The sequence below is a fragment of the Onychostoma macrolepis genome, chromosome 06 (genome assembly GCF_012432095.1).
Source record: "Onychostoma macrolepis isolate SWU-2019 chromosome 06, ASM1243209v1, whole genome shotgun sequence".
Lineage (NCBI taxonomy): Eukaryota > Metazoa > Chordata > Actinopteri > Cypriniformes > Cyprinidae > Onychostoma > Onychostoma macrolepis.
Genome location: NC_081160.1, coordinates 13,086,187 through 13,109,821, shown reverse-complemented (window position 1 = coordinate 13,109,821; position 23,635 = coordinate 13,086,187). Strand labels below are relative to the sequence as shown.

Here is a 23,635-nt window from a genome sequence, read left to right as displayed (position 1 = left end):
CTCACAAACGAGGGTCAGTTCAATGCTGGATTTTCGCAAAGGTTGATTTTGAAAGAGAGATCAATCCCAACGCTTCATGTGCGAACGTCAGCTGCAGACAAAGTAAGCGTGTCACATTTTCTTTTCAAAATTGCCTTTCTGAAAGAGCTTCTTGGCACTCTGTAAGGCTAACGTTTTTAAAGCTACCATTGTATCTGCCTGTTTTCACTGATGCTGCCTTCACGTGCTACCAGAATGATCGTAAATAGGAATGTGGTAATTAAAAATTGCATATGACAGCAATGTGAAGTCGACCGTTTGAGATTTTCTGACATTTTCAGTGCATGAGATAGTATGTTGTTGCCGGTATGCCGGAGCATGAGTTCTTGAAGCTTCGCCCTCTTCTGAAAGGGGGCCAGGAGCACCAGCTCATTTACATTTAAAGGGATAAACACAAAAATGGCGCATTTTGGCTCATACACTAAAAGTGGCAACTTTAACAAGCTATAAAAAATTATCTGTGGGGTATTTTGAGCTAAAACTGCACATACACAATCTGGGGACATCAGACAAAAAAGGGGCATAATAGGTCACCTTTAACACTGAAGGTACAATGTATTATCTCTTTATCATTAGTATTACCAAATGGAATCACAATAAATGAATATAGCTGCAAGCAGCAATCACTGGCCCAAGCCCACGGAGTCACTGCCATCCCGGTGGCTTTAGGGAAACTATGCACGGTGGGCAATATGCAGTAAGAGCAGGTAAATATAAAAAGACTAAGGCAAAGTCATTTAAATATGCCACATTTACTGCAGCCAGCTTTTGCCACTATGACTGCGAACCAGAACAGTCACATCCATGAGATCATGTAAATTCAGATTAATGTAATTTCATAGGTCAATATCAAATAAGAGTCAAATTATTATTTGCAGCACAAAAATATATAAGTCTACATTTATGTATCTTCAGGTCTTTTTATGTTGCAATTAACATAATTATTAACTTAATTATATAAAATGGTGTTGTCAGTGCCCTGCAAATGAATTGCTTCTATGACGTTTCTGTCCCAAAAAATGACAGAAAAGGATAAGGTCTAAGAGATTTCTTAAGCTGTAATGCAGGACAATTGCACAGATATAAATGAATAGACCTTTAAGTTTGACAGCGCATTGGATAACTGAAAACTTTGAAAAGAGGCACGTGATTCTCCACTCCCAGGAATTTCCTGGCGCACACACTGCTGAGGCTTTAGTTGCTACATACAAAGACATGTTGCAGGCTTGTGTGTGAGGTGTGTGAACTTGCAAGTACGATGTCAGACACTGGAATATGCTCTGGTCCCCTCCCTGCTTACCATGGTGATGAGATACACCTCTCTCTAGTAATATGGCACATAGTCTTAGAGTTCGTATTTGACTAACTGGGGCCCAGGTCAGGAAGCAGACAGACTGGCTAAACCAACCGTCTGCTAGCCACCTCACGTCACAGAAGTCAGCAAATTCTCAGCACATAGAGACTCTTTCACCTAGACATCACACTATAGAGACTGTGTCTGTTCCCCGAACTAGAAAAAAAAACAAAAACAAAAAAAAACCTCCAAACCAATTTAAGGATAACAATTTAATTGATGTTCAACAAATAAAAACCAAATATAATACAGATAAACAAATGATAAAGCTTGGCTTACTGAATATCAGATCCCATTCTACGAAAGCACTTTTTGTAAATAATATGATCACTGATCATAAATTAGATGTGCCTTGTTTGATAGAAACCTGGCTAAAACCAGATGATTACATTAATTTAAATGAGTGTACCCCCCAAGATTACTGTTATAAACATGAGACGCGTCTAAAAGGTAAAGGGGGAGGTGTTGCTACAGTTTATAGAAATATCTTCAGTATTTCTAAGAAGTCAGGTTTCAAGTAGGGAGGCGCAATATTGGATTTTTGCCGATATGCCGATAATTTTCAACTCATTTTGGCCCGATAGCCAATATATAATTATTTTTAATTTTGGTTAGCTTTTAACAAGAACTTATTTGTTACAATTAAATAAACAATCATATAAAGTTATTTTATAATGACAGTACATTGAAGATTTTAAAATAACTATAAATAAACTATATATTAATCACTGCATTTTTTTTCTCAGAAAGATGCAGTGGTAACCTTAACATTTTAATTTATGATTTAACATTTGTAAATGTTCTAAAGCAAAAGTTATAAAAATTCTGAAAATCTTTTAGATATCCACAGCCATATCACCCTGCAGCCCAAGACCGGTTGCCCATTGAAGCTAAGCAGGGCTGAGCCTGGTCAGTACCTGGCTGGGAGACCTCCTGGGAAAACTAGGTTGCTGTTGGAAGAGGTGTTAGTGAGTCCAGCAGGGGGTGCTCACCCTGCAGTCTGTGTGGGTCCTAACGCCCCAGTATAGTGACGGGGACAAAAAAGCACCGTCTTTCGGATGAGACGTTAAACCGAGGTCCTGACTCTCTGTGGTCATTAAAAATCCCATGACACACATCGTAAAGAGTAGGGGTGTAACCCCGGGCCAAATTCCCTCCACTGGCCCTTGTCAATCATGGCTTCCCAATAATCCCCATCCACTTGATTGGCTCTATGACACTCTCTCCTCTCCACCTGTAGCTGGTGTGTGGTGAGCACACTGGCGCCGTTGTCCTGTGGCTGCCGTCGCATCATCCAAGTGGATGCTGCACACTGGTGGTGGTTGAGGAGAAACCCCCCTCGATTGTAAAGTGCTTTGGGTGTATTGCAATACACAATAAAGCGCTATATAAATGCCTCATTCATTCAAGCGCATAATTTGTTTAAAAAATATAACATATTACACATTAATGAATAAATCAGTATATATAAAATTATTTAATTTAAGTGTCATGTTTGTGATTTTTTTTTTTTTTTCTTATGTAAGCTATAGCTTCTGATCTTTAAATCAAAACTCATGATTTGATGGCATCAGTTACTGCTTTATTTAATCAGAAACAAGTCTAAATATTTGTGTATTTTGCTTTCATTTTATTAGAAGTAGGCCAACAGTGCCCCCTATGGAATAAAAACTCCTTACTGAGCTGGCATTAGGACCCGGGGGAGGCTGCCACTGCACGTGCTATTATTGTTTACTCTATCATACACCGAACGCCTCATTCTGTACATGCATTCTCAATTTATATGCAGCAATACAAAACAGTGAATCCAATCACCATTCAGGCAAAATTTTGCTTCAAGAATGAGACACAATGCTGACGTGATCTAATCGCACTGTTGACGTGATCTAATCGCCAGCACACCCTGAGCACATGCATAATGCATTCCTCTTATCAGCAAGACATATCGGCATAATTTTTCATATCGGGCCGATGCCGATATTTACATTTAAAGCCATTATCTGCCGATTCCGATATTGGTCCCATAATATCGTGCATCCCTAGTTTCAAGTATAATTTGTTTGAAGTAATGGTGCTTCATATAATGTTATCCAGAGAAATAAGTGTTGATAAATCCCCTGTCACGTTTGTGCTGACTACTGTATACAGGACACAATACACACTTTATTAAAGAATTTGCTGATTTTCTATCTGAGTTAGTGCTGGCTGACACTCACTGAGCTTAAAGACGCAGACAGGAGGGCGCTCAACGCTCCTGTCTCTCCATCCGGCCTCTTTGGAGAGTAGGCTATTGTGGAGCGCTTCTCAGAGGCACAGAAACACTCCAGGGCGATGAGTCACTTCCTGCCGCGCCGGCCTGCGGGGCAGCCTCCAGTACGTAGTAGATCCTCTTCTGCTTCCAATCTGCCGTCGAAGCGGCCCCCCTCTGCTTCCGCTTCGTCTGCGCCAAACCCGGAGCCTCTTGTTTGAGCCAAAACTCTGTGACAGAGGACGCCGAAGGGCCGTTACGGCTTCAAGAAGGGCGGCCGCCCCGACAGGGGAACTCATTCGTTGGAGCAGAAGCCTCGTTCCTGACGGGGGTACACAGAGGCGGAAAGCGGTGGGCCCGCTGCGAAGCGCCCAAGATGTTCTCACGAGGTCCCCTTGGCAGTTGCAGGTGACTACAAGAATGTGTGTGTTGTGTATGTTCAGAATGCGATAAAGTCAGTGACGCCCTCACAAGAAGAGCTTTTTTCTCCTCCTCCAGCAATAGCGGTTTCATGCTCAGCCATGAAATGGTTACTAGAGCCGAGCTGTCAGCCTCTCCATCTAAACGGTCCCGTCGAGCGAGAGAGCGAGCGGGTTTTACAGCTGGTACTTTGTCGTTCCAAAGAAAGATGGTGGTCTCCGTCCAATCTTAGACCTGAGACCCATCAACCGTGCATTATACAAACGCGCTTTCAAGATGACAACGCTGAAGCAGATACTCGCGCAGATTCAGCCCGTAGATTGGTTTATCTCGGTGGACCTGAAGGACGCGTATTTTCATATCCAGATCGCCCCTCGTCACATTTCTGAGATTTGCGTTCGAAGGCACGGCGTATCAATTCACGGTGATGCCGTTCAGGCTAGCACTGGCGCTACGTACTTTTTTTTTTACAAAATGCGTGGATGCGGCGCTTTCCCCTTTGAGAGCAAGTGGAGTATGCATATAAAATTATCTGGACGATTGGCTGGTGTTGGCCCATTCGGAGGATGTGCTCAACAGCCACAAACACGCTCTACTACTTCACCTACAGAGCCTAGGTCTCTGTGTGAACAAACAAAAAAGCATGTTACGCCCCAGCCAGTCAATAGCCGTGTTTCCACTGTCGGGCCAAAAGCGGGCGTGCTAGTGCGTGCCAGGGCCAGTCGCATTTCCACTGTCACTTCCAGGGCTTGATCGTGACTCGTTGGTGCTTCCTCAGGGCCAATGGCCGGGGTTTTCTAGCCCGACGAAAACCTTGGGCCAAAGCTGGCCAACTGGAGCTAGAGGAGTGGTTATGAACAAAGGCGGAGTTTCTCCGCATTTTGAGAGTGTCAGCGCTGCAGATCATTTCATAAAGTTAACAGCTATAACACCAGCATTAAAGACTTTTAAAATTATTTTAGATCAAAACTCACTTTCAGACAGCAGCGAGTGTTTGAAATAACTTGATCCGATGTGGATTATGATCACCATACAAGGCAGAAATATTTATAAGCGATGCAAAAGACTATGCACGCTAGCCATTAACGTTACCATACTAAACATGGTAAATACGACCGCTTCAAAGAAATCAGACGTCAGCTTCTCATTTTCTATCACAATCTATCACATATTTTATCTGTCATAAGTCTCATCTTGATAGACTTTAGCTCCGTGTGTGTCATAAAAATATATAATGGTTTTTGTTCAGGAGCTCCCTCTTAATTCATTATGATCGATGCATCACTTAATAGGCTATTGTAAAACATCGATGCTTTTGGATTTAAATCTAACAAAACATGCAAACAAACGGCCGCTTTTATTATGTTCGTTTTGTTATCGCGCTAGTTCCAGTGACTTATTTCTGATTAGTTTTCTGATAACTTCTCTTTGTTGATGAAATGATGGGGTTGCGTGACGTTGTTCCAGAGAGGCGTGTAAAGGGCGGGTTTTAGTGAAGCACAGTGGAGCTTCTGGCCTGACCGTGGAAACGCATCGTGATTTTAGGCTCGGCGCTACAGGTCTGAGGCTATTAGCCCCGCCCGGCCCGTTTAAAGCACTGGCTCGCACTGGCCCAACAGTGGAAAAACAGCTATTCATGTATCTTGGGGTCAGTGTTGGGTAAGTTACTTTCAAAAAGTAATTAATTAATTACAGTTACTAATTACATCATCAATATTGTATTTAAATTACTTTACTGGTTACTCTGTCTGAAAAGTAACTTAGTTACTCAATAAGTAACTTAATTATTCAAATCGCTAATTAGGCTACATCTTAAAATCCCTATAAACCTTAATAGAAATTAAACTGTTTATTCTTTCAATTTGAGTCAAACATAGAATAGTTTAGCCTTTTAGCTTTAACACAACTTTAATACTTAAACATTTTTATAAAAAATGTTAACCTTCTTTGGTTAACAAATATAAATACTCTGCAAAATATCTGAATAACAAAAAAGCTTAAAAGTTAAACAATACATTTCAGTTTGGTAAGATGTTCATGAAAAGCCCAACTAGTAAAATCCATACAGGTTTATGTAAAAATAACACGTTAACTAATCACTGTAAAACCCGACAAGTTAGGGTAACTCAAACCGTTTGAGTAAACCGATTGCCTTAAAACATTTAAGTTTTTAAAACTAACAATTATGAGTGCTCTGAACATATTTCAGTTGAGTTCAGTTAAGTGATTAATTAAGTGCTGATTGAGCATTAGTGATGAACACCTGCTGTTAACAAACAGAATCACTGAAGAAAAGAGAAGCACAAGAACAACAACTGACTTCAGACACAGCCTTAGATGAAATCAACTGAAATAAAATACATTAAATCTCTCAAAACCTGATTAAACAACCCCACAAACAGCATCACCAGCTCCACTTATTAATAACCAGACTGACTTTATTTCTGTCAGACATCTACAGAAGATCTTATTGAGAATTAACTAAGGTTTAGATGTTGATTTGTTTAATTTGAAGTAACCATGTTAGAGATCAGTCTCTGCTTTAGTTGGGCTCTTGACCCTTGACTTCTGTGTTAGTGTCACGAATCTGGTCCATGCACTTCCGCTCCCTCACCACCAGAGGTCACCCGCTCATCACATGGACTCTTGCACTTCACCATCTAACTACATTTCCCATCATCCATTGCACAGATATCACAGCTGTCACCAATCACTCATTGCACTAATCACACGCACACCTGATCCTACGCACACGCAATCACACACTCTATTTAAGCCTTGGACTTTCTCTGCCTCACTGCCGAGTATTGTATGCGTTTACTGCTCACCTAGCCGTAGCTACTCTACAGAGCCCTTGTCAGTATCATAGTCTTGGATTACCTGTTCACCCGTGTTTGTTTCTAACCCGTGTTTCCTGGATTAACCCTTTCTGTGCCATTCCGTGTTTCTTTTCAGTTCCTGTATTGTTCTGCGTTTTTCACTCCCCTAGTGTTAGCTGCGATACGGAACTTTTGTCGTTTTCTAGTCTGTGTTCCTAGTGTTTACCCCTGTCTCCCTGTTCGGACTCTGATTATTTCCCTTGGCTGGATTATAGCTTGTGTACCTGGATTATCTCTCTGCCTTGCCCCATTGGATACTGTTTGCCGATCGTCGACCCACGCTTGCCCTAGGTTTACTCTTTGTCTTGTCCCTGCCATACCTGTTTACCATTGTTTCGACCCTGCCTGTACTTATGACCATGCCTTTAAATAAAAGCTTGCACATGGATCCGCATGTCTCACGTCTCGTCAGCCACGTTACAGTTAGCTGTATTTTTTTTTTTTTTCCTCTGGCTGTTGTAATCATGTGTTCCTTGAACATGTTTGTTTGTTGCAACTCAAAAGCCCAGAGGAAATGATCAGTAGTTGGTTGTTATACATTTATAATGATGATCATCTGTAAGTGGTTATAGTAAAAGTGATTCTAAGAGCCACTGGTTCTGTGACAGTCAGTTAATATAAAGCACTTGCTAAACGGTTTGTCCACAAAAAGTTTTAATCTATGGCAGCAATTAGACTCACACAGACATCAAGAATCAGCTTGTGAACCTCAACAATGGTGACCATGAAAAAAAAAATTATGCTGGAATGCATGCTGGGAGCCATGGATGAGTTTTGTACTATGCTAGTACCCTGCATGCATTGCAGCATGATTTTTTTTTTTTTTTTTTAATGGTCACCATTGTTGAGGTTCATAAGCTGATTCTTGATGTTTGTGTGAGTCTAATTGCTACCATAGATTAAAACTTTTTGTGGACAAACTGTTTAGAAAGTGCTTTATATTAACTGGCTATCACAGAACCAGTGGCTCTTAGAATCGCTTTTACTATAATCACTTACAGATGATCATCATTATAAATATATAACAACCAACTACTGATCATTTCCTCTGGGCTTTTGAGTTGCAACAAACAAATATGTTCAAGGAACACATGATTACAACAAACAGAGAAAAAAAAAACAGCTAACACAAGAGCCCAACTAAAGCAGACACTGATCTCTAACATGGTTACTTCAAATGAAACAAATCAACATCTAAACCATAGTTAATTCTCAATAAGATCTTCTGTAGATGTCTGACAGAAATAAAGTCAGTCTGGTTATTAATAAGTGGAGCTGGTGATGCTGTTTGTGGGGTTGTTTAATCAGATTTTGAGAGAGTTAATGTATTTTATTTCAGCTGATTTCATCTAAGGCTATGGCTGAAGTCAGTTGTTGTTCTTGTGTTTCTCTTTTCTTCAGTGATTCTGTTTGTTAACAGCAGGTGTTCATCACTAATGCTCAATCAGCACTTAATTAATCACTTAACTGAACTCAACTGAAATAAGTTCAGTGCACTCATAATTGTTAGTTTTAAAAACTGAAATGTTTTAAGGCAATAAGTTTCATCAAATGGTTTGAGTTATCCTAACTTGGGTTTTTAAGGCAATTGGTTTACTCAAACGGTTTGAGTTACGTGACCTGTTGGGCATATATCTTATTTAATGAACTCAACTGAAATACGTTCAGAGTACTCATAACTATTAGTTTTAAAAAAAACTTAAATATTTTAAGACAATAAGTTTCCTCAAACGGTTTGAGTTAACCTAACTGTTGGGTTTTACAGTGTGTAGGCAAGAATAAATTACGGAAATGATATTCTTTTTTTTTTTCATTAAGTTAATTTAGAAAAACATTTGGAGTAGTTTTGTTCGTTAAATATAAGTTTTATATAATGCATAACGACCAAGCGGCCAGCGGCATACAGTGAGCTGATCATAGCCTATGTTTGATCAATTTAGCCTTCTCAAATCATCACGACTTGCCTAAAATAAAATCTATAGATATACTAAAACGGTTCAAGCATATAACAATGTTTAAACGTTAAACCTGCACTATAATAATAACGTGTGCTAGCCTATATCCAAGTTTGTGCGGATAGTGGAAGCTAAAGCACGCTCTGCAGGACATGGAGGCACCAGGGAAATCACTTGCATTTTTTCAGTGGAAACAACTTAAAATAGCCTACGCCGTAATTTATTTATTTTTTTTATGATAAAGGTAAGAGTAATACATCATTCGGAACTGTAAAGGGTCTACTTTTATTTGTGTGCACTCACAATATCAACAAAAGGTTGTGCTTTTATTAAACAAAGAAAACAAACATGATGCGTTTTCTGCCGTCTCGTCTTGAACAGGAGCGCTTCACAAAAACTAACCGAAGCTGAGCGAATACATGCCTCACAGACATGATAAATATATCTATAGAAAGCTTTAAATTATCACGTAACGAAAACAAAAATCGAAAACAAACTTTTATTATAATCTTAATCATAATCAAAGATCCATTTCTCTCTAAAGGCGCATCTAATGAGAAGACGGCGAGTCAGGATCAACAACTTCATCCTTGCGACACGGACTCAGAAAACATAGTTTATTAAATAATTCAAATATGTCCTTACTATTTCCCGCGGACACATTCATGGTCATGTTTGCTGGGGCTTTGCGGCAAGCTTTAGCCTATTGCGTGCATTTGAACGCAGAACTCTTCAGCTGCGCTGAAGTCACTTGCTCTCGCTGCTGCTGCGGGACACTAAACACCAATCGAGCCGCTCTCAGTCGCGGCAGCACGGTCTCGGCTAATACGGGACGGTTGGCAACCCTACTTATATGTATTTAAGGTTTCTCTGTGAATCAGGAAAATCTGAAAGTGAACGAACCGGCACACGGAGGGTTAACGCCGCTGCATTCAATTTTATCTTTAGATGGTAAATTTAGATTTCAAATTCAATATTGATTTTAGAACTGTTGAAATTATTAAATGTAACGCAAGTACTTTATAAGTAACTGTAATTAAATTACCTAAAAATTAACAGTAATCCCTTACTTTAGTTTTTCAGTGGATAAGTAATTTAATTACAGTAACGCGTTACTTAGTAACGCATTACACCCAACACTGCTTGGGGTGGAGTTGGACTCGATGAGAGCGTGTCTGAGTCAGGAGCACATGTGAGATTTAATGTCCGCTCTAAATGTATTCAGATATTGAATGTAATCAGATGTTGTGCCCAGTGCGCACGGCTCAGTTTCGGCAATCCGAGCAGCTATTTGTATGCTTCGGAGGCAGCACTAAAGGGCAGCCAGTCTTCAAGCAACGGCTATCACATTGGGTGGTCGAAGCTATTGCCTCGGCATATTCGAGCCAGGGAGTGGAGTGTCCTATTGGTGTCAAAGCCCATTCGACGAGGGCGGTTGCCTCCTCGTGAAAGTGGACTAAGGGCAGTTCGAGCAAAGATATTTGTATGGCAGCTGGATGGTCTTCGCAGAATACCTTCGCCAGATTTTACAATTTGGACGTGTGGTCATTAGCCTCACAGGTCCTGTCGGTGAGTACGATCCTTGGTTCTACCAGCAACCACTAGCAATCGACTGTGCTGGTCGTTTCGACTAGGTCGTATAGAGGGATCAGGGGCGCGGCCATCGTCATATTAAGACTGTGGCGCCCCAGATGTGACATTTCTCTAAGTGTGTATATTGTTATAGTATTGTGCCCGAACTTACCGTTCACATGCTTGGTTACACTGTTACATTACATGCTTGTATGTATGCATTTGCTGACTATAATGCTTTAGCCTTGGTAAGACGACGGCGCTGCATCGCTCTCTTATTAAGAGTTTTACGCCATGTCTCGTTCCCGTCTCTAAGGGAACCGAGGTTAAGACAGTAACCGGAGACGGTATTTCATATTGCTTGGCGGGAAAAAACTCTCTCCTACAGAAAAGCCTTAAAAACGGCTAGATCTGATTACTTTACGTCTCTTTTAGAAGAAAACAAACAAGCAAGTATTTATTCACTAGTGGCTAAATTAACAAAAAATAACATCAGCAGGTGCAGACATTACCCAGCAACACAGTAGTAATGACTTTATGAATTACTTTACTTCCAAGATCTAAACTATTAGAGATAAAATTGTAACCATGCAGTCGTCAGCCACAGTATCACATCAGATCCCCTGAGGAACAATTCCACTCATTCTCTTCTATTGGAAAGGAAGAATTGAATAAATTTGTTAAATCATCTAAACCAACAACATGCATGTTAGACCCTATTCCATTTAAAGTGCCCCTATTATGCCATTTTTAAGGTTGCTAATATTGTTTTATGAGTCTCCTAAAACAGGTTTACATGCATGCAAGGTCAAAAAACACTTTAGTTTTCTCCAAAAATAGATTTAATTTTACCTCATTTCTAAATGATTTGTAAACGACTAGTGCGAAGCAGTTTGAAGAATCAGTCTCTCTAAACCTCTCCTTTCCGTGATCCCTCACTATGATTGGTCAGATGGTGCAGTCTTTTGTGATTGGTCTACTGTGTACAGCACGTGTCGGAAACGAAACGCCCATTGCCATAACGGAATGACTGGAGACTTGTCAATACATCGAAAAGATGGTATTGATTGTACCTTACCAATTCGAGCCAGAGTCTGATGATGAAACGGTTGAAGTGGCTAATCAACAAGAGACTGATTCGCAAGCACGACTGGAGCAGGACATTTCTCAGTGGTAAGTGTTCACAAGTTTGTGGTAATTATAAGATGTGATAGCAAGTTGTTCGCGACGTAGAACATTATGCAAATGTATTACTTCGTGACGTACAGCCGTAACAGAATAAGATTCGAATTCCTGACGACTCCTTTAGGCGATTGCGAGCCAACTCTTTTCTCTTTTTTTAATCTAAATAACTTTATCTATCGTGCACTGTAGGCTTCACAGCTTTGCAGATAGTTTATGTTCACATACAGCTACATGACACACTGCATGAAAGGTAATACTCGAAAAGGCATAATAGGGGCACTTTAACTCTCTGGGGTCGACTGTCGATTTTGGTCATACAGATAAGTGTTATACATCAACTGAAACTTTGAAGTGTCTATTTTTTTTTTGGGTACACTCACAATAGAAACAAAATGTTGTGGTTTTGGAAAATAAAGAAAACAAACAGGGTGCGCTCTCTGTCTTCTCCGTCTCCATGAACTGCTTTTAGAAACGCGTCACTAAAATGAACTGTACCTCAGCAAATACTCAACACACAGGCATGGGATTTATATCTATAGAAAACTTGAAGTGTCTACTTTTAAACAAAGTAAGTCATATCGAAAACAAATATTCTGTGATAAAGATCCGTATGAAACCAACACGATGTTCAGTCTTTCCCGTCCAACTGATTATTTCTAATGCAATCCCACCCCATCGCGGCTCGCACCGTTCATATGTATATATCCACGTGAGACGCGTGCACATGTAAATGCCCAACGCAAACAAAGAGTGAGGAGATCGTTCATCGCGGCTACTGTTCGTTTCTGGAAGAAGACAAAGGAATAAGGCAGAATTTCCCTCAAAAGAAGAACAAGATATCATCCAGTAGAGGAGATCAATCTGATGAGTAAGCAGGGCCTAAAATTAACACTCGCCAAGCGCCAAATGAGAGTAAAAATCAGCATTGGCGAGTATATGTAACAGTGTCAGTCGCCATTTGGTGGGTAAAACTTTTCAGAAATATAACAATGCAATGTAGTGGGAACAACAGCCAGTTTTTAAAGAGATTCGCTGTTTCTGATGTAAGCGAATAAAATAATGTTTTCCCAAGACGAGATCAATGTGATGCTGTTCGGTCATAAGCAACAACAGCGAATCAAATAATAAGAAACAAACACGCTGATAAGGTCAGAGCAGTGTGATGGCCAGCTTGTCCCTAGACACTGTTCTAATAACTTTTACCTGAGAAGGTATTGCTGCTTCATTTCGGAAGATTAACTTTTCCCTTTTTTATTCTTCATAACTCAAGAATGTGGCGACACACCTGGGGTTACGGCGTCTAAACGGTGCAGTGAAGTAGGCTACGTTCGGCTGAACACATACACCGAGCCACAGTGCACAGCGCACCAGTAGCGCTTCAACGGACGAAAACACACACAATTATGTCAAAATACGCGACATATAAAGTCTTAAATGACCGTAAAGAGTTTGGAGAAAATAGGATGTGTGTCAGATCCACGTCATGTGCATCAGGTTTTAAAGAGACAGCGCTGCTTTTAAAGTGAAACCTGCTGAAATCTGTCATTGATGTAAATCAGGCATCCTCAAATCTGGCCCACTCCTGCAGAGATTAGCTCTAACCCTAATCAAACACACCTGAGCATGCTAATCAGAGTCTTCAAGATCATTAGAAAATCACAGGTAGGCGAGTTTGATCAGGGTTGGAGCTAAACTCTGTAGCAGATTGGCCCTCCAGGGAAAGATTTGAGGAACCCTGATGTAAATCAAGGAACAAAAGAAAAAAAAGAAATCGCTCTCGACTGCTCTAGTCGCTGATTAATAAGGATTAATCTGTATAGCTTATGCATATGCAATTTATAGTTTATGTGAAGATTGTTTTAAAATCACTTAATATTTCAGAGCTTGTTAAATGTAAAACAAAATAATGGCTTTCAATTATACTGTAATGTTGAATGGCTGTAATTAATAGGTAAAATTGAGGGAAAATGCATTTAATAGAGACACCATGCAGTAGCAGTATTGGTGTCAATACTTCATTAATTATAGGCTACTTAGTAAAAAGATGCCATTAAAAACACATTTAAAATATACTATCTTTATGTTGTTTCTACATTAATTTGGAGGTTCAATGTGAAATTATGACAATATAAATATGTGATTAAGCATGATTACTAACAAAAAATGTGTGAATTTTCTTTTCTTTTTATTTTTATTTTAAATCGATTGACAGAAAGCACTAATGTTAACCTTTTATAGATTTTAGATTTCAATTTAATTTCAAATTTTATAGGTCCCCCCAGAAAGAGATCGGGACGGCCCCTACCCCCTTGCCCCCCTTTAAATTTTCAGTTCAATATGACCCTCAAATGAAGCTAATTGAATAGCCCTGCTCTAATCCGTTAACGTGTTGAAAAAATACGCACCACATTCGCACTGCGAACTGAGTATGTGTGAAACAGGCGTAACACGATGGCCTGAATCTCAATGTTTTTGAGGGACAAAAAAAAAAAAAACAAGAAAAAGATAAATCAATTAATCTGTTTGTTTTTTTCTTGTAGACCAAGTAAAGTAAAGGACAATTTAAAAACATTGTAAATATGTTAGTCATTGTAGTAGTAATGACTGCCTGTTTTTGCAAAAAGAGTTTCATAGCCGGTAAAAAAATCTTTTGGCCGGTAAATTTTATCACGTCACCGGCCATTGGCAGGTGTAGCAAAAAGTTAGTTTTAGGCCCTGTGAGTAAGTAATGCTTCGTTTTTGCATTAGTTAACGTGTTATTGTAACATAAACTTGAACATTTACTAGTTGGGTTGTTCCCAAACTACAACATGATGAATGCTACGCATCTAAGAATGTTTAGACCATGTTTATTATTAATACTCTGTTCACAAATTGATTTTAATAGCGTGCTAAACAATAATAATTAGTTTCTCAGATACAAAATATCCATTTTTATAGTACAAAGCATTCATGAGTCTATGGCTACAGAATCATATCATAGGCTACTATAAAATCATACATACTAGTAGGGTTGCACGGTTTACCGGTATTACGGTAGTATCGTGATACAAAGGGTCCAAAATAGTGGCAGTGGCACTGTATTTTTTAAACAGTAGTACTGCAACAATCTCTTAAAAAAAGAGAAACTCATAGCAAAATATGGAATTACTTCGGATTTTAACCTGATGAGACTGGAAAACCTATTGATGACGGAAAACCAATCTGCCGTGAATGGCTACAGAGAATTCAAGCTAAAGGGGGAAACACCAGCAACCTCATTAAGCACCTTAACATTGGGACTCATCCCACATCTTTGCAGAGTACACGAAGGTTAGTGGAACTTACACTGCATTTTAAAATAATAAGTTTATATATAGTATGTATATATCTTTCAGTTGGTCTGTTGCTCTTTAGTCCACCTTCTAGATCAAGTAAATGGTTACGAGAAACTTTGCGATGAAGAATGCAGTTATATTCATTAACATGACGGCATTTGCCGTCTGTTCTTGTCAGCCTTTTATTCATTTATAATGTTAAAATCAGCTTGTTTCCTTCCTAAACATATCCGTGTTTTGAACAGGTGAGTCAATGATTAAATGAGCCATTCATGAAGGTAGTCACTTGCTTCATTCCTGAAGCGATCAGACATCTCTGTTGAATGATTTGGTCAATAAATCATTAAGAACGACTGCCCATAAAATATATTTTTTTAACATTTCATATATTTGTATTTGGCATTTTATGTTTAAAACTTTATATATAAACAGTCATTATTTATGCAGTTGTAATTGCAGTGTTAATGTCACTTCAAGTGCAGCTTCTGTGCCACTTCTGCAATTCTAAAATGTTTTGCTTGCACTGATTTCAGTTGATTAATTAAAAAAAGTCATATTACAATGATTGCATTTGATTAAATTTACCGTACTAATTAGAGGTCGACCGATTCATCGATTTTGCCGATTAATCGGCACCGATAGTTGATTGCCACAATTATCGGTTATCGGCAAAAATCCATGCCGATAGTTTTCCGGTTTGCAACCGTTGCTGGAGTGGCTGAGAAGGGTCCGCTGGCATTATACAGTGCGAGAGTGGCCTCTAGAGGCGGAAATCACTGACAGCACGTGTTGTTTATTTTGACACATAACACTGCACGCTGCACAGAGCGGAAACTCCAGACTCTCATTTAAATACAGCCGACAGAAAAGCCTGCCGCGGAACAGAGCGCCATTCACATAGTTTTCTATTAAATTACATTATATTTGTCCCAAATCATTGTGAATGTACATAATGACTTCATCCTAGGCTATAAATTATGTATTGTGCATTTTTCAGCATAATGTTTGTCTTTCTGTGGCTCTAATAAAGTCTGTATGCTTCATATAGAGAGCTGTAATACAGATCGCGCGTTCTCTTTCCGCTTGCTCTATTTTTTTTTTTTTAAACACCGAACTTCAAACTCATTTATGCCACAATGTTCTTGAAGCAAACTTATGTCCGTTTGGTTAATTAAATAAATTATTTTAGACCGCCACTAAGCGTCTGGTGTGTGTGATACCTCTTGAGTTCCCCTAGACGCAGGGCCGTGCTTTTGCCCGGTATGTGACTAACTCACGTTCATTTTCGTTTCTACAACGTGTGAATATATCCTCTATCGCATTCTACAACAAAAACAGTCAGAGCGCCTTGTTATCTTTAGTTTTTTTTTTTTTTTCTCGAGTCCGCTATCAGGGTGTCTACAGATATGAACAAGTTAGATTTAAGACTTTTAAGACCTTTTTAATAGCAAAATATGGAATTACTTGGATTTTAACCTGATGAGACTGGAAAACCTATTGATGACGGAAAACCAATCTGCCGTGAATGGCTACAGAGAATTCAAGCTAAAGGGAAACACCAGCAACCTCATTAAGCACCTTAACATTGGGACTCATCCCACATCTTTGCAGAGTACACAAAGGTTAGTGGAACTTACACTGCATTTTAAAATAATAAGTTTATATATAGTATGTATATATCTTTCAGTTGGTCTGTTGCTCTTTAGTCCACCTTCTAGATCAAGTAAATGGTTACGAGAAACTTTGCGATGAAGAATGCAGTTATATTCATTAACATGACGGCATTTGCCGTCTGTTCTTGTCAGCCTTTTATTCATTTATAATGTTAAAATCAGCTTGTTTCCTTCCTAAACATATCCGTGTTTTGAACAGGTGAGTCAATGATTAAATGAGCCATTCATGAAGGTAGTCACTTGCTTCATTCCTGAAGCGATCAGACATCTCTGTTGAATGATTTGGTCAATAAATCATTAAGAACGACTGCCCATAAAATATATTTTTTTAACATTTCATATATTTGTATTTGGCATTTTATGTTTAAAACTTTATATATAAACAGTCATTATTTATGCAGTTGTAATTGCAGTGTTAATGTCACTTCAAGTGCAGCTTCTGTGCCACTTCTGCAATTCTAAAATGTTTTGCTTGCACTGATTTCAGTTGATTAATTAAAAAAAGTCATATTACAATGATTGCATTTGATTAAATTTACCGTACTAATTAGAGGTCGACCGATTCATCGAATCGCCAGCGTGGTTGCCGCTAATCTCGCTTACATTGCTAATACTCTATTCACACACATTACCATTGTTTTACTCACTTTACTTTAATGGCAGATTTGTGTCTACCTTTGAGTGCAGGTGAGGACGCAAGCTGGAGGCCGTGGAGAAGCAGGCCCAGCTGAGGGAGCGGAGAGCCGCGCTGGAAACATACACAGGGGTCATCATGGGGTAAGTACACACAAGGGCGTAACCATAGTATAGATATTGGGGGGGTCCAAATGTGACCCCCCCCCCCATCTATTTTTAGGGGGTTGTTGCGATAGAGGCTATTTACACTAAGTGAAAATAGCAGTATTCTTTAGTGATATGCTATTTACACAGTGCAAATAGCTTTAGATTCTATTTATTCTCTGTTAAAATAGCATGATTCTGCTAATTACTTATTGCAGGTATTGAATAAAAGGGTATGAATAATTGTGGCGAGAAAAACATTACTTATTGCAAATAGTGGCACTTATCTGCACCTCTGTATTGTAATACATTATAAAATAGTATGCAATAACTTATTGAGTGTAATTTTTTTAATTTTATTTCAAATTATTAGGACAAAAGCCCTCCCTACACCTACCCGATACTTTATGTTCAACTTTTTGATTATTTCCTTCATTTTTATTGAAAAATAAATGCTTTTCTTATGTGATTTGAAATTGAAAAAGGGAGAACAAAAGTTAGCCAAAAGGCAGATTCGAACCCCGGACGATCGTGTCTAATGAAGCGTAACACACGCTTTACCATCTGCGCCACTGAATCTAACGAGTGATAATCGTCTTTTGCTAATGTGACTATCGCAATAATATGTTTGTGGGTGGAATTAGTGTAAATAGCCTCTGCCAACAACACGCTATTTTCACTTAGACACTCCGATTTTTTTTTTTTTTATATTCCCAACAATTAAACAGTTGCCCACAGAAAAAAACACTTCCCGCGCCTCTGTTACCGTCTGAAAAAAAGGCGAATGTCCGCCTGTTCGTCCTGCTTCTTTCTTTTAGCTCCTACCTTCATTTCATTTAAGCACCAGTGACAGTCGGAGTCGGACTGAGCGGTTTTTTCAAACGATGCCGCAAGCCGGCGTTTACGGGCTCAACCAAGTGTACAATCGAGGGGGGGTGGTCACACAGTTTTGATTGAAAGTAAATCGGAAATAACAACAGATCCACTAGGCTACAAACAGAGTTCATAAAAGGAGGGCATATCATATATCACATATTACAATATAATAGGCCTATTATTGGGGGGGACAGATTGGTATATACACGTCCCCCCCAAAGTATATGGTGGTTACGCCCATGAGTACACAGCACGATACTAACACTCCCACCACCTCTACACCGTGTGTTTCTTTGCTTAGGCCACATGCACCCAGGACGCGATCTTCCCAGATGTCCTTCACTCCGGCGCCGGGACACCATGGACCCTGGGTGCACCAGCAGCTGAAGACGCGAGCCAAGCCCCGGACGAGGAACTCTCCCCCTCCGGTCTTCGAGATCTCCACCCGGAACCGCTGTGATCGTCGGAGACTCCATCGTCCAGCATGTCCGTGCTACGTTAGTTGAAGGTAAAGTGCACACTCAATGTTTCCCTGGCGCTCGTGTTCTCGATGTTTCTGTGCAGATACCCGTGATCCTGAAGGGCAACGAGAGCTTTGCAGCTGTTGTAATTCACGCGGGGGTGAATGACATCAAGATGCGGCAGACGGAAACACTGAAGAGGGACTTCAGAAACCTGATCGAGATGGTATGCAGCACATCGCCCGCGACGACGATCGTTGTGTCAGGACCGCTTCCCACGTACCGACGAGAACACGAAAGGTTCAGTAGATATTTGTGTGATGTGCACTCCTAAACTTTTCCTCAGGAAATTGGTTTTATCATGGAAAACACCGAACGTAAGTGTTTAACCTCATTTACATTTTGTATTTTATAAAATAACATTACTTTATGACGATATTTTGATGCTGTGCGCGCCTAAACGTTTCTCACAGATGCATTTGAATGGCTATGCACTGACGCGTAAGCCACTTTTAACAGGGGAAACATAAGTAGTAAGTGTTTTACCTCATTTAAAATTTGTGTTTTATTACATCACATATTAATTAATAGCGATATTTATGTGTTGTGCGCTCTAAACCTTTCTCAGAGAGACATTTTCTTTCACTGGAGATGCGGAGCGGGCGGGGAAGTTGGTCTTCTCAAGGAAAACACTGAGGGAGTTAAATTGTTCGTCATTCAAAGTGATTTTGTGCCCTCACAAGTCTTGAAATATGGCACGAGTCGCATAAACTACTTTAGACACTTTATTATCTTTTTTTTTTTAAAGCATGAACGTGTTTTGTGTTCAGCAAATGTGAATCCTATAGGTTTGGAATTACAATTTTAAGTTAACTGTTCCTTTAATATTGTTACAGATGGTTCATGCTGGCTTAACAGAAAAAAGACACCAATAAATTAAGTGGAATGAGAAGAGCTTTGTTAGGACACATACCAGAGACATGGGTAAGCCACAATTGCATATTTTAAGATTATTGATTGTCATGCTTAATTTTTTTGATTATTAGACAGAAGGTCCTACAGGTGTGGAAGCACATGAGTATAAATAAATGATGACAGAATTTTCAGTTTTGGGTTAACTATTCTTATATTGTAAGTGATACTTGTCCCTGACATTTCACCTGATAAATGGATGTGAAATAATCCTTTTTGTTTTTTTTCTCCTATTTTACAGGAGCACTTTTGTGATGCTGCAAGTGGGAGTTGGGTATCTTGCTTGGCTGAAAACTGCAGAGAAACACATCTCGTCTTGCTGAAAACTACTCTTTACAAGGAGGTCCAAACACCATTAGCAGAGACTTTGTTCAGTTAGCATTAACATGCATTCTGCCTGGATGCTGATGAATGGGATGCTGTTGTTTAAGCTGATAAATGTAAGCATTATAAACCTCGTGACATTAAGTGTACATATGGACCAAATAAGAATATGTATTTTGTGCCTTTGCACTGATTTGCTTTGACATTATGATGTTTTAATTGTTGTAAGAACATGTTCTTTACATGCATTGAAAACATTGAATGTGAAAACATTTTTCTCAGGGAAAAAGATTTACAATGTTTCAATTAAAAATTAATAATTGTAAAAGTGTATTGTTTTGTGGGTTTATTTTTTTATATTTGTACCTGAACATTGGTGCAGTGTTCACCAGTTGAGGGAGTTAAATTCACTCTTTAAAATTTGCAGTGTAGGTATATGTTTTAATCTGCATTACCATTTTAAAATAAGTATTTACAATATTTACATTAAATCAACATTAAATAAATACACTGGGTGTGTAGGATTAATCACCATTAAGTGTTAAATGTGTATACTTGTGAGTAATAATTTCTTACCACCCTTAGTGATTAAAATTAAACACTAACAGTGTTCGTATAATAAACACTTTCGTCAGTGTTGTTTTAACACTAGCAAAGATGGACCTGTATGTTCACCCGGAAAGTGTTAATTGGTGACAAATCTCCCAACATATTTTTGCTGTGTATATTCTATGGAAAAAAGCCGCTAAAAGGGTCTGAAAGTTGCTAAATATAGTGCTAAAGTCACGCTCGTGTGTGTGGGAGCTGATGGCAGGGGGCGGTGGATATTGTGGATGAGTTCTTCTGTGTCATCACGTTCTACAGCTTCAGAACTTTCACGCTTAGTAATACTGTGTTCTTGCCACGATTAATATTTAAGTAATACATACAGCTGTGCCTGTGTTCTTGCCACGATGAATATTTAAGTCGTTAAACTAAAGTTCACGTAAACTCTTCTCTCCGCTGCCTGCGGCTGTCTGTCATCCTCCGTTCAGCATTCAAACTGCGTGTCACGTTCGGTTACGACAGGCAAGACGACTAAACTCTCTCCTAGAGCACACAATAACTAAAATTTAAAACCATTAAAAGAAAAGGCTCAATAAACTACCGCACAGATTTAATAAGCTACGCATCAATATATCTTTCCTTTGTGCTTTGAACTTTTCTATCCGGAGCTGCGCGCTGTGACTCTATGAGCTTTTCATATTATAATACTTTTGTGCAATGAAAGATTATTTAATGCGTTTCTTGTTCTGTCCTATCAAGGCTATTAATAATATAATGTATAGCACAGTAATGGAGGAGGCAGCAACATATGATAGATAGGACTCCTCTATCATATGTTGCTGCCTTCATTACTGTGCTATACATTTAAAATAAATGTTTTTTTGTTTTTTTTTTGTAGTTCATATTTATAAATAAATACATTTACTTGTTTTCATTAATGTGTTTTACAACAATACAAAGAGCAATGTAGGGCTGCAACAACGAATCGATTAAATCGATAAAAATCGATTACTAAAAGCGTTGGCAACGAATTTCATAATCGATTCGTTGTGTCGCGCGACGCGGAGACGTTTGATTATTAAAAAAAACTTCAGTTGAGCGCGGAGCAGAGTGAACACACTCGGTCTCTCTCGCGCACGGATGCTAGCAGAGTTCGGCGCCTCATAAATTAAAAAAAAAAAAGTAAAAAAAAAAAAAAAAAACGAGCGGAGGTAGAGGAAAGATATGGCGGAGGCAGAGAAATCCGTGCGACCCAAGTCATCCAAGGTGTGGGAGCATTTCACACTAAATAAACAGAAAAAGTGTGTTAACTGCAAAATATGCAAAAGCGACATGGCATGGCACGGGAGCACCACGGCAATGATCCAGCACCTGAAACGCAAACATGTTGGAGTCTTTGATGAGGAGGAAGGGAGTTCAACAGCAGGGTAAGTCACTACAGAATCCTACTTTTGTTCCGTTTTGAAGTGAGGAATGTAATGTCCCTGGTGCTGGTGTTTACTCGTTATCCAGCTTGACAAGCATGACAAGTTAGCGTTAGCTCGTTAATAACAGTAGTAAAGCAGGGGTGGTATAGTTACTTTGCATTGCAAGACTAAAAGACACGTTTTATTCACTCGCCTTTTTGGACCATTCATTTTTCAATCTGTTGTCATGTATAGCTACACTGCAATAAAAGCTTTTCTTAGTAATTTTGTCTGTTTCAGTCCAAATATCAAAAATCTTAAATCAAGATTACTAGACAAGAAAAATGGCATGAGAAAATTAAGTGATGCTTAAAACTTCTGTTTGAGATTATATCTCATTAAGATTATTTTTCTTACCCCATTGGCAGATAATTTTGCTTGTTTTAAGCAAACAATCACTTAATTTTGAGGTGTTTTTTCAGAAAACAAGACATAATTTCTTATGCTATTTCATGTGTCTAGTAAATGTATCTTGATTAAGATTTTTTAGATATTTGGACTGAAAACAGGACAAAACTACTCAATCAGAAAAGCATTTTTTGCAGTGTATATTCTGTGCTTTGTCCCATATAGGTTATTATTGACAAATATATTTGTGTGTGTTGTACTTTTTAAATTTAATTTTAAAGTTCTTTTATAGCACTTGGTCATCTTAAGCTGTGTTTAAATGTGGTGTATAAATGAACCTTGCACTTACTACAATGATGGTAATAATTTAATGAATAAGCTTCAAGTGAACTTGAGAGAGAGAGAGAGAGAGAGAGAGAGAGTGAGAGTGTGTGTGTCTTGTCTGTAATTGCTCTTTGGGTTACTTGCCTATACATAACTAGTAACTAAAACAAGTATGTATGTATGTATGTATGTATGTATGTAAGTATGTATTTAGTTGATGTAAAAATTGTGCTATTACACATACTCATACTATCTTTTTGATTCCAGAAAAAAACAGCAAACCATGAGAGGCTTCTTGATGGGGAATGCATCATGTACACCACAGCAAGCCGCTGTCTTGACGGATAGTATCCTCAACATGCTCGTCACTGACATGAGGCCTCTGTCGATGGTTGAAGATGACGGCTTCACTAAAATGATCCACACCTTGAACCCTGGTTACACTCTGCCCTCCAGGACTCACTTCACAAAGCTCATGGAGAGAAAATATGAAGAGACATTCAAGGAAGTGAAAACTGCAATAAACACCAACAACAGCAAACTTGCTCTCACCACTGATGTATGGACAAGTGTAGCAACTGAAGCCTACCTTGGCATTACATGCCACTACATCACAGATGACTGGGACATGCAGTCATTCTGCCTCACCACCATGCCACTCCAGGACAGACATACTGCATGTAACATTGCAGAGTGGTTGGAGCAGGTAGTGGCCAGATTTGAAATTCCTCCTAGCAAAATCATTGCCATAGTCCATGACAATGGTGCTAATATCGTGGCTGCGGCAAATATCCTGGAGGAGAAGCATGGGTGGTCCTCTGTCCGTTGCACTGGCCATACTTTGCAACTTGTGATCAATACTGCGTTGAAGCATCCAAGCATTGAAAAAGCTGTCG

The 23,635-nt window shown here is 39.1% G+C and overlaps 1 protein-coding gene and 1 long non-coding RNA gene across 3 annotated transcripts in view; one reads left to right on the top strand and one right to left on the bottom strand.

The window, feature by feature from the left end:
- si:dkey-237i9.1 (SEC14-like protein 1) overlaps nt 1–23,635 on the bottom strand; it is a 134,162-nt gene that overhangs the window by 89,644 nt on the left and 20,883 nt on the right. The gene's annotated exons all lie outside the window — the stretch shown is intronic.
- On the top strand, nt 16,616–22,190 carry LOC131542411 (uncharacterized). Its single transcript, XR_009271713.1, has 3 exons — nt 16,616–17,419; nt 18,600–19,743; nt 19,973–22,190. It is a non-coding gene; the product is annotated as an uncharacterized LOC131542411 (long non-coding RNA).